Source organism: Sinocyclocheilus rhinocerous, unplaced genomic scaffold (genome assembly GCF_001515625.1).
Source record: "Sinocyclocheilus rhinocerous isolate Xijiao unplaced genomic scaffold, SAMN03320098_v1.1 scaffold2007, whole genome shotgun sequence".
Taxonomy (NCBI): domain Eukaryota; kingdom Metazoa; phylum Chordata; class Actinopteri; order Cypriniformes; family Cyprinidae; genus Sinocyclocheilus; species Sinocyclocheilus rhinocerous.
In genome coordinates, this window is record NW_015643178.1 from 131,350 (window position 1) to 144,055 (window position 12,706).

Consider the following 12,706-nt stretch of genomic DNA (forward strand, 5'->3'; position numbering starts at 1 on the left):
TTTCAGTCACTATTTCATATTCATTCGGTTGTCTGACAACAGAAACAGTAAAATATATCAATGAAAACAGTTTTTTAGATTTATCAATTTAGCTAATCAAAATACAGTATGTGGGCACAGAGAGGCAAACAAATGTAATAAATAATAAATGTACATTTTGCATGTTCAGAAGAAGTGAGCTGCCCTGTCCTGCGAAAATGTAAACAGGCTTGTGCAAGTAAATTGCTCAGTGCAAAGAAAGAGAAGTAATGGGAACCTGGTATTTGTATGTTCTTTTTTTCAAGTGTCTAATAGACATGAACAAGTCCTTTGAAAAACATCTATGACCTTTGAAATACATCTAGTCTTCATGCTCTATGTTGACTATGGTTTCACTAATAATAAACATACATTTGCATTAGGCATCCATATTTGTTCATGCCCATGTTGATTAGAGTACTAGAGTATTAATTTAAGGTACATTTAGAACAGATAAAAATGTGCGATTAAGTTGTGATTAATCACGAGTTAACTCGTGACAATCATGCGATTAATCACGATTAAATTGACGTCACGGTTCGGTGTGGTTTCGGTACAGCAGGAGGAAAAAATACGAAACATTTTATTTATTTTTTAATTTTTTTAATGAAACAATGTTTTACTGAACAAATTGCTATTTCTTTAAATAAATTCAATTAAAATTATTTTCTTTAAATCTACCTCATAAAATAATAAAAAAAAAATCTATAAAAATATACCTCTGCTCTAAACTAAAGGGAGCCCTTTTACATTAGGCCTACTATAAGGTTACAATTAACAACAGAGCCCAAACTTAAATTTAATTACTATTTATTTTTAACTATAATAATCAACACTCAAATTAAAAAATTGTATGCAAACATGTAAATTGCACTCAATGCAGTTTTTAAATTAATTTCTAAATTATACAATTTCTATTTGTTGTTGAAATATAATAATTTACACTGTGGCTGTCATAACTTGTTTCATAAAAGATTTATTTAAATATAGCCTACATTAAATAATTAAGACATTAAATAATTAAGAAATCATTTACAGGTAAAGTAAAATATAATAAGTATATAGTCTAATATTTTGCGAAATGCTCTTTTCTAGACTTAATTTCTCTGATGAACTGATGAGCTGTGGACACTGATGACTTGCCTGAGGTAATGAAATGCTACATGACATTTTGTTCACAAGCCGTTTTAATCACATCTTTCCGCGAGTGAAACACTGATTGTGCGATTACATGAGGCATAAGATGTTAATTCATGTTTATTTCACATTAAAACTAGTAGTAAAGATGAAGGGATGATCGCGCTCACTCGTACTCCGCGCTGCCGTCAGAACTGAGATGTTTATACAGCGATCTGTCGTGCCATGTCAAAGAGCTCCAAAACGGCATTTATTGTCTGAATTTCCTGAAAAAATTGAATGATTTGTTTCAGTACGCGTGAATTTTCGGTATGAATATGTCTACCGTTACACCCCTAAAATATATATATATATATATATATAGGGTTGGCCACCATACTCATAACTGCTACTTCTGTCTCTTTTTTCTTGACATGAAGTGCATTTATTTAGTCGTAGAATGTCTTTACGACCACATCAAACGGGAGACGTTTCAGGCGCGCTCTACAACTTCACTTCAGTGCCAGGCACGAGTCAAACGAGCGAGGAAACCTATAGCCTGTATCATTTCATATCAAAGCATGAAATAAACTACGAGCATGCAATGCCGTGGTCAGTTAAGTCATGAAGTTACCAAAAAGGTGTTTTAAAGCTGCCTTAAAACTGTGCATGCATGTAATATGTTATATATGAGTCACATTTAAGAACATGTCTCTGAAATGGTTTCCCAAAATGTCCTGGAGCAGCCCAGCACTGTCTCCCTCATCTAACACACCCGATTCAACTCATCAGCTCATTAGTAAAGACTTTAAGATTTGAAATGGGTCAGAAAAGGTAAAGAGAATGAGATGGTCCTCACTGCAGAACACAAGATCCAGTGGGCGAGGTTGGATCCAGATCCAACTCCTCCCACCTTACATATCCTTAAACCTACCCGTCTTCACCCCCTGATCTTTAAACCTACCCATCTCCACCCCCTGGATGGATCCTGTGTACTGCAGTGAGGGGCTACTGAAGAGTTGAGAGAAAATATGATGTGTCAGATCCATGTCACGTTCAGCAGCGGCTGCTCTTAAAGAAATAGCAGCCAAATAACCTAATAACCAGCTGCTGTGATGTCTGTTTGGTAAGTAGTAAGATGGCGCAGCACATGGCCGCCTCAGTGCTTGGCTGTCCAGTGTTTGTACTGTTTTTGTTCGTTTTTCCTGTTTTTTGTTTCTCAAACATGATCAGTAGCGCACGTGAGCTCAGCTTTACAGAAACTCGCTGATCAGATCACCGACACAAAACAACAACACCCAGACTCTGTTATAATCATTCTTGGGGACTTTAATATACCGACCTACAGGCAGAAACTGAAATCAGCTAAACCTGTATTAAGGACTGTAAAAAGATGGACTTATGAAGCAGAGCAGGATTTACACGCTAGTTTTGACCTCACTGATTGGGGTGTTTTTGAAGCTGCTGCGACCGATCTGGACGAGCTCACAGAGACTGTAACATCTTATATCAGTTTCTGTGAAGACATCTTCACACAGATCTTCAACAGATCACTAGAGCTGTGCGCAGTCCCCTCATGCTTCAAACGCTCCACCATCATCCCCGTCCCAAACAATAAAGCTCATTCTGATCTTCTGATCTGATCTTCTGTTTATCAAGAACAAAAGAACAAAAGACGAAATCAATAACTTTTATAGCTTTAAGGATGCATCTGTATTTAATTTAGAATTTAGTGTTTGATAACTTTATTTAATTTCTGTATTTCTGCTGAGCGGCACAGGTAGCTATGGTAGCACGTAGGTAAATATGACATTTATTATAATGGGTTTTTGTGAAGATTGTTTTAAGTTAACTTAAATTAGAAGTTATTTTTAAAGTCTAATAAATGTTATAATAGATAGCTCTTTTATTTAAATTATTCTGTAATGTTGAATGGCTGTAGCTGTAATGTGGGAGTCGTGACAACGGAGTTGGAGATCCAAATGCAGGGCTTTATTAACAAACGTGGTTCCTAGGCATAGGGTCATGGGAAATGGAGTCCGGGGTAGAGTGGCAAGAGTCTGGAAAGGAGTGCCCTCTAGCGGAGCTCACGGGCACTCCAGCTGGCGATCGTGCCATAGCCTCCCCCCTTTAAGGAGTGGCTTCCAGAAGCTCCAAAACAAAACAACATAGTCCAGGAGGGTGGAGCAGAGACGGAACAGGGGGAGGGATGGACGGCCGGGTCCATGTGCGGGAGTAGGACCTAGAGACTGAGGCAGACCTGGCGAAGCAGGGTGCCAAGGTGGAGCAGAGAGCCAAGGCTGAGACAGGCTGAGAGTTCACAGACGGCCTCCATGGCCGTGACAGGACAGTCAGAGAGTTCAGAAGCGGATGCCGCTGACCCGGGAGGTTCTGCAGCGGGAGCTGCCACCTCGGGAGGAGCTGGAGCGGACGCCGCTGACTTGGGAGGTTCTGCAGAGGGAGCTGCCACCTCGGGAGGAGCTAGAGCGGATGCCGCTGATTTGAGAGGTTCTGCAGCGGGAGCTGCCACCTCGGGAAGAGCTGGAGTGGATGCCGACAACTTGGGAGGTTCTGCAGTGGGAACTGCCACCTAGGGAGGAGCTGGAGTGGACTCATGGACCGCCATCACAGGGAGCACTGATGTTAGAGGAACAGTCTCTGTGACGACCAGTGCTGAAGCTCTTGGGATGCCTGCTACATGCACCGACATCAACGGTGCGTCCGCCAGACTTGACGGCAGCTTCAAACGCCCTTAAAAAGCCTTGGTGTCTTCAAACACAACATTCACGATGCTCTGGAAAACTGGAGTGGCATCCGTAATGGCTGAAGATTGTGGCTTGACATCCATAACGGCTGGAGGCTCTGGGCTGGCGGCCATCTTGGGAAGAGACTCTGGGCTGGTGGCCATCTTGGGACGAGACTCTGGACTCAGGAGTGCTGAGAACACAGGAGTGGCGGCCATAAAAACTGGACATGATGGTGGCCATGATGGGTCAAGCTCCGCTGCCGCCGGAGCTTGTTGATGTTGCCCCTCCAAAAAAAATTCCTTGGGGTTTCAATACAGTCCTCTGCTTCTCCCACAGTGAAAGGGGGGCCACATAACAACAGAGCATAATCCAATGTCCCTCAAACTACCATTACAATCCCCTCCGGGTAACAATGATTTTCTAGGCTCATTGAGTCCAAAACGGAACAAGTCCTTAAACAAAGTCTCATCATAAAACAGCACATGGTACGATAACTCACAGAATAGATGGGCGTATTCCTCAATTAACTGGTCCTTTTGCAGAAGATGAAGTAACTGATCGACTGATTCCATGATTGGCCTGGAGCACTCAAAAAGCCGCTGGATCCGGTATGTCTGAGTATTCTGTAACTTGGAGAGACATGACAACGGAGTTGGAGATCCAAATGCAAGGCTTTATTATAGAGCGTAGTCAGACAGGCAGGGTCAAACACCAGCAAAACAGTAATATCCAAGGCACAGGCAAAAGAGTAATCCAATACACAGGCAAGGGTCAGGGCAGGCAGCAAACAATCAAAAACAAGGAAACAGTCCAGGGTCAAAATCACGAAGGCAAGGCAAGAAAACAAGGAACTATGAAAACATGGAAAAACACAGAAACTAGGAACACGCTACAGGCTAATAATACTCAGCGATCTTAGAATGTGTGAGTGCAACTTTTATACTCCTCCTGATAGGAAAAGGGAGGAGTTCGTAATTGGTTCCTAGGCAGACGGTCATGGGAAATGGAGTCCGGGGTAGAGTGGCAAGAGTCTGGAAAGGAGTGCCCTCTAGCGGAGCTCACGGGCACTCCAGCTGGCGATCGTAACAATAGTCAATGGTTAAATATTAGGGGGAATTTTTTAAATAGAGAAATCAGTATTAATTGGTATCAGTGATACTGGCCTTCAGTCATAAAAACAAGTATAAATAAAAACAGCCATTAAACAAATATTAAAAATATACTGTCTTTATGTTGTTTGTACATTAATTTGAAGATTGAATGTGAAATTATTGCAATATAAAAGTATATTTAAAGACTTTAATGTTAGGTAGGATTAATTGTGATTAATCACGATTAATTTCAGAAAAGTAAATTAAAGTTTTTAATTTCATAAAAAAAAATAGAACATATTTTTATTGTTTTAGCTGTTGACCAAAACATATTCAAGTTAAAGTTATATAATGAATATGGGTTTAAAGTGCACACTCTGAGCTTTTCTTATTTCTAAGTAGCAGTTTTCATAGTAAAAATGGACGATGACCCAAAACATACAGCAAAAGCAACCCAGGAGTTTTTGAAGGTAAAAAAGTGGAATATTCTGCAATGGCCAAGTCAATCTCCTGATTTCAATCCAATTGAGCATGCATTTCACTTGCTGAAGACAAAACTAAAGGCAGAAAGACCCACAAACAAACAACAACTGAAGTCAGCTGCAGTAAAGGCCTGGCAAAGCAACACAAAGGAGGAAACCCAGTCTTTGGTGATGTCCATGAGCAGTGTTGGGCAAGTTACTCTGAAAATGTAATTAACCCTGTAAGACCCGTGGTTGTAAAATTACAACATCACTTTTAGCTCTCCCAAAAACACATCTGCAATTTTTTTTTTTGAAAGACCACATTTACATAGCCAATGGGTCCTATTGTTTAGCCTCGCAATGCCATTGGATAGTAAATGTGTTTATATGTCTTGCCATAAGGCCATGAACTCATACGACCTGTAGAATGTCTACTTCCTATAAATACTTGGTTATTGTGGAATGCATGCATCAAATTAGATTTTCAGCTTGTTATGTCTTTGTTGTAATTTTACAACGTTGGGAGAGAATGGTAGTTAAAATAGCATGTGCACCTTGCACATCACATGCAGACATTGCACTTCTCAAATGTTCACATATAGGAGAAATACTTATAGAAATATAATGTATTTAATGATTCACAATTTATAAATGTGTTATTTGTTATAATTTTCAATTTAGACCAGATTTGAATCATTCTAAATCAGTGTTTCTCAAACCTGGTCCTGGGTGCCCCCCAACACTGCACATTTTGTATGTCTCCCTTATCTGACACACCCATTTCAGGTCCTGGAGTTTCTTTTAATGAGCTAATGAATTCAATCAGGTGTGTTTGATTAGGGAGACACACAAAATGAGCAGTGTTGGGGAAATATAGGGGGTTGCATGGTGGATTGTTCAGGGACAGGTGTTCTGGAATGTGGGGATGTAAGAGGTCTGGGGGTTTGTATATTCCTTTTGGGATTGTGTGACTTCAGTGGAGTGTATCACATAAATAGGATTTATTTACATTTAAATTATTTATACTTGAACAAACTAACTCTTAAAACTATTATTTCCATTTCAGAATGTAACCAGCAAGAGGTGATTCCTACAGTGTGTATGATGTCATTGATGCTGTCCAAAATGGAGTGAGTGATGTTGAAATGGAATCAGACACCAGTGATTCGAGTGATGAGGAGAGGTTTAAAAATGTTGATGAAGTGGAGAAAGAGAATCAGACACCCACTGATTGTCCAGCTGCTGCTACTGAAGATGAGGTCATTGAGCCAACCAAACCAAGCCAACCTGCTAAACCCACTATGCCCCGGGACCGGTATCACTGGCTGAAAAAAGGATTTTATCAGTCCTAATACTGATTTCTCTGGTCCGGACTTCACCAGTGGTGCCGTTTCCCTCCAGACACCACTGGAGTACTTCCAGAGGTTTGTGTCAGAAGACATGATTCAGGCTCTGACAGAAAACACTAATCAGTACAGCTTTCAACAGAATGGAACAACTATAAACACAAACACCAAGGAAACTGAATGGATGATTGCCATGTACCTGAAGATGGGCCTGATACAAATGTCTGGAGTCTGTATGTACTGGGAGTCAGACACGCGATACACCCGTTTCTGATGTGATGTCACGTCACAGGTTCCAATGTCTGTTGACATCATTACATTTTATCAACAACCTGACAATGCCAGAGAGCAAGAAGACAAACTGTGGAAAATCAGACCATGGCTTGATTCATTCAGAAAGAATTGCCTGCAGGTGGTACCCGAAGAGCACAACTCTGTAGATGAGATGATGATTCCTTTCAAGGAGAAATTCAGTGGCATTAAGCAGTATATGCGAGGCAAACCTCACCCATGGGGCTTCAAATTGTGGGTAAGAACTGGAATCTCTGGCATGCTCTGTGACTTTGCTGTGTATCGAGGCAGTACTGATGGAAAACGAGCCAAATCTGAACTTGGAATGTCAGGTGATGTTGTGATTAAGCTTGCCTCCACACTTCCAGAAGGTCAGAACTACAAGGTCTACGCCGACAACTACTTCACCTGTATCCCATTAGTAGTTCAGCTCCTTGATTGTGGAATTCATTATGTGGGAACAGCCAGGCAAGTGCACTTACCCAACTGTAACCTTGGAGATGAGAAGATCTTGAAGCAAAGGGCGAGAGGAAGCTTTGACATCAGAGTGGAGGCAACCCTGCAAACATGTCCTTGCGGGGCCCATGCTGGCTTTTTGCAGGCACAGTGGGCTAGGGCCAGCCCACACCAAACCTAAACCGGCCCAGTGTGGGCTTGCCCAGGCGAGGCCCACAGCTTTAGGCTCACCGCAGGCTCTCTGTGAGCAGCCCACACTAGTGGACTGCCCACATTAATCCCATGATGGCCCAGTGTGGGCCAGCCCGTTTGGGCCCAGAGCAACTTTTGTATGCTTTGGGCCCATGCAGGTTGTGTAGGCAGCCCTGTAATGCAACTAGGAGAGAAGTTTTGTCTGGTCTTGTTGAGATATATAGTTGAGTATCATCAGCATAACAGTGGAAACTAATCCCGTATTTTCTAATAATATTACCAAGGGGCAACATGTATATTGAAAATAGCAGAGGACCTAGGACAGATCCTTGTGGCACTCCATACTTTACTGGTGATAATTTAGATGACTCCCCGTTTAAACAAACAAAGAAAAATTATCCCAAAACATAAAAACAGCTGTGGGTCATCCAGTGTATGTAAACTTTTGAAAATTTTTTATAAATTCAGTAAATATAAATATATATTATGTAAAATTGCTTATTCAGGACAGTACTAAATAAAAAATAGCATGCATTATGATCCCTCTTATTTTGTTAAAATTATCATATATTCTGCTAGGGCACAGATGGGCAAACTCGGTCCTGGAGGGCTACTGTCCTGCAGAGTTTTGCTCCAACCCTAATTAAACGCACCTGAACCAGCTAATCAAGGTCTTCAGGATTACTAGAAGGCTACAGGCAGGTGAGTTTGATCAGGGTTGGAGCAAAACTGCAGGGCAGTAGCCGTCCAGGACCAAATTTGCCCATCTCTGTGCTAGGGGTGTGTAAACTTATGAGCATAACAGTATCTTCTGTAGCTTCTGAAAGGCAGAATTAAATGAAAAAATATGGCATGGTCCTGATGGTGCCATTAGAGTTGTAGAATATGTTTGTGTGACTGTCTGATTGAGATAAAGCGGTAATCACTGTCCTGGCTTTGCAGTGTCCATTGCAAGTGTATTCATTATTGTGTTTGTCTTTTGGTTAGTATACATTTTTTATTGTTTCTTTTTAAAATTATTTTATTTTTTAATCGGTTTAATGATTTACTTGAAGTGTCTGTGTTCACAAAATATTTAAAATCTAAATGATTTTGCAGTCCTGATGAGTTTTAATAATATTTACAGTCCTGTTAAATGTTTGCAGTCTTGCATTTGCTGAAAAATAAAAATTGAGTGTTGTTGATGCCTTGCTGTGTTTGTGGCTTTGTTGACAGTTATTATAAGCTCATATGGCGCATTTTTGTGCAGAAGGCCTGTAGCATTTTAAATATATTAAGTGTACGATAATTTATAGACGTTTACTGAGACATGAGTGGCCGTTTACGGAGATTTAACTGCTTGTACCCTGGATTTTGCGGAGACATTAGGCTTGTTTGAGATGAGCAAAATCTGCACAGAACTGATCACCGGTAATTACCGCGAGATGCATGCCGGTTAGAAAAGTGTCCGAGTTATGTCTGACTTGCTCTGATGTCATGCTGACGTGTGCCAAAAAACTCTCGCGACGGCGAGGCGGCTGTGTCGGATTGTGCAGTTGAGCGCAGTTGCTCTCCACTGACTGCGATGATCAAACGCATGATGGGAAACGACTGACTGACGACACAGCTTAATGCTCATTGATTCAGACAACTGTGATGCTGCGTTCTCTTCTAAAATGTTTTTTTTTTTTTTTTTTTGGTTCCTTTTGATTTTTTTTTTTTTTATTTTTTTATCTGATTTCATGTGATTATGTATTTAAATTATGCATGAATATTTCCAAACAGTATGACAGTGCGATCTCTGTGTGAGATATGTGATTGTTGTCATATTTCTATAAAAATCTAAAATACATGTTTGTATTAAAGTAAAAATGGATGATAAATACGCCTTTCGTATGGAATTAAATAGCAAGCACTTTGAGTGTCTTGTTCATCATATTTATTTTCATATAAAAGCAACAGAACTGAAATCATATCATGTTTATTAGCAACACAGCATGTGAGTGAGAATAACGCGATATCTGCCTTTGATCTCGTTGGTATCTGTTCCACTTCGAGAGGTCAGAACTGTCCTTCTTGACTGCGCTTATTTCACTCCTCCCCTCACTGCAGCCGCCTACTCTCGCCTACATTTCAGGCGAGGCGAGGCGCATCTCAAACAAGCCTTTTACTTCTCATGCACAGGGATGTATGTGGATTTACTGGTGAGTGAGTAAACATTTCCGTCCGTGTCTGGGTGTTTATCGTGTTAGTGAGCGGACTGGAAAACTGCCGCGCACAAAAGAGTACGTTTCTGTCAGTGTCAAGAAACCAGAAACGCCAGGGCACATACACGGAAACTGCTGGAAACGTTCCATTTACGGGTTCGTGCGCTGACGTGAACAGTCCGGAAACGTGCCTTTTCATGCAGTGGTAGTGAATTTAGGTAAAGGGGAGCAGAGTCAGTGGTGGTTTTGTAGGCAAACATTAGTGCCTTGCATTTTATGCGAGCAGCTATTGGTAGCCAGTGCAAACTGAAGAGGTGTGACTTGTTCTTTTTGGCTCATTAAAAATTTATCTTGCAGCCGCATTCTGTATTAACCCCTTAACTGACAAAGATTGGCGACGGCCTCAGTTTATAATGGTTTCACTTTCACAGCACGTTAAAACATCAAACTCGTACTTGATCTGGACAAACTGTGCATCATTAGAAAGATTAAAAACTCTAGCTTTGATATTTGACAACTGTTTTGATAAAACGTTGCAGTGACAGTAATTTATTAATTTATGTCAGGAGTGCAAAATAATAAATCTGTATATGTCATATATTATAAATTCACCACGCATTCATATTCAGTCATGTCTGCAGCGGTTTATTTGTGTTCACATAGCTTCACTGAACGGTGTCAATAAGGGCTTATAGTCCAAAGATGCATATACATGGAGATATATAGATATATTTACTAATGTTTACTTCATATTTCATCAGACAGAATCATAATTTCTATTCATTTTGCACTGATTTACGTGATCTAATGACAATTAGCAGCTCCCTGGGCTGTCTCAGTGTGTTTACTCTTCCGTGCTCGCGCTCTGACTCCGAGAAACCTGAATCTGTTTCGACCTCACTCTGACCGTCACTAACGGTCTAAATAGAATGATAACCTTCGTTCCGCTTTCTCTCGAGACCTTCTGTAAACAAAGTCATGCCCATGACCCCGGAGGCGGAACTCCCGCACGTATAAAAGCGGGTTTTACTTCCGGCTCGTTCTCTTTACCTTTCTCGCCTTGAGAGACCTGGTACTGGTAAGAACTATCTAATTTATATTTCACCATTCAATTCTTCACCAGATGGTGCAGGTGCCTCGAGTGCCTGTGAATTGTAGTGTTTTTTCTCTGCTGAATTGCAGTTGGTAGAATTTATTATCACTGCATTATTGTTCATTATATATACTAGCAGTTCAATTGGGATTATTCTGATTTGTTTTTCAGAGTATTCCTCAGTGGATATTGAATATACTTCATTACAAAATTTTGGTGAGTATTGTATATTTTCTCATATCCTATATCACTGTTCGCAGTTGTTGGGATTGATAAAGACCTGCTAAGTACATTCGCGTACTGGTGCGGGTCTTTGGATTCGTGTCAGCTTGATATATTTCACTGCTGTTCGCAGCCAGTGTGTTGTGTGTGGCTTACCTACTGCGCCAGGAGTATTATGGCTTCTCAGTGCTGCAGGTTTTGTCGCTCAGCAATGGACCCTCGTGATGGGCATAGGGAATGTCCTTCATGCTTGGGGGTTGCTCATTTGAAAGAGGATGTGGATAATCCCTGCACTGCAGCTTGTGATCTACCTAGAGATGAACGAATTCGTCGCGCTAATAGGGCATGTTCCTCCCAACTTTTGCGGGCCAGTTGGGAAAAAATAGTCTCAGACCCGTAGGGGTTTTATCCACCATAGCTCACGGGTACAGACTGCAATTTCGACGGCGCCCTCCACCCTTTTCAAAAGTCCGAATGACTCTTGTCAGGGACCCACTACTGAAGTCCATACTTGTAGAAGAGATAGAAAATCTCTTACAAAAAGGAGCAATTTCAAAGGTGCCCTTCAACGCACAGCAGACTGCATTTTATTCAACTTATTTCAAAGTGCCAAAAAAAGACAGCTGTCATCGTCCTGTTCTAGACCTCAGGGGACTCAACCAATACTTGAAAGTTCTTCCATTCAAAATGATCCATACAAGGATTGTAATGCAGTCCATAAGTGCAGGAGAATGGTTCACATCTCTGGATCTAAAAGATGCCTATTTTCATGTTCCAATTTGCCCAGAGCACAGGCCCTTCCTCCGCTTTGCTTTTCAAGGCCAAGCCTTTCAGTTCAGGGTTCTACCATTCGGCCTGTCATTAGCACCAAGAATCTTCACTCGGGTGGTTGCAGCCACCCTAGCTCCCCTTCAGTTACGCGGGATCAAGTTCCTGCCATATCTGGACGACTGGCTAATTTGTGCTCCTTCTCGAGAGCAGGTGATTCGGAACACAGAAGAAGTTCTAACCCATATTCAGTTCCTGGGGTTCACTGTGAATTGGAAGAAGAGCAGTCTCCAGCCCAAACAGCAGGTGGATTTCCTGGGTCTACAGTTCAATTCCTTGACAATGGAGGTATGTCTTACTCCTCGGAGAATAGACAGCCTGGAGAAAGCAATAAATCACTTCCAAACAGGGAAGATTGTGACAGCCCACAGGGTCCAGAAGCTATTAGGCATGATAGCAGCGGCATCAATAGTAATTCCCTTAGGTCTGTTGAGGGCACGCCCTATACAACGGTGGTTCAACTCTTTTCATCTTCATCCGAGAGAGGACCGGAGGAAGAAGCTGTGTGTTTCACAGGCCTGCATGCGAGCCTTACTTCCCTGGAGGAACAGGAGTTTCCTTCGCAGGGGAGCCCTACTGGGCAATATTCCCCACAGGAGATCAGTGATCACAACCGATGCATCACTGACAGGTTGGGGAGCCGTTTGGGAGGGCAG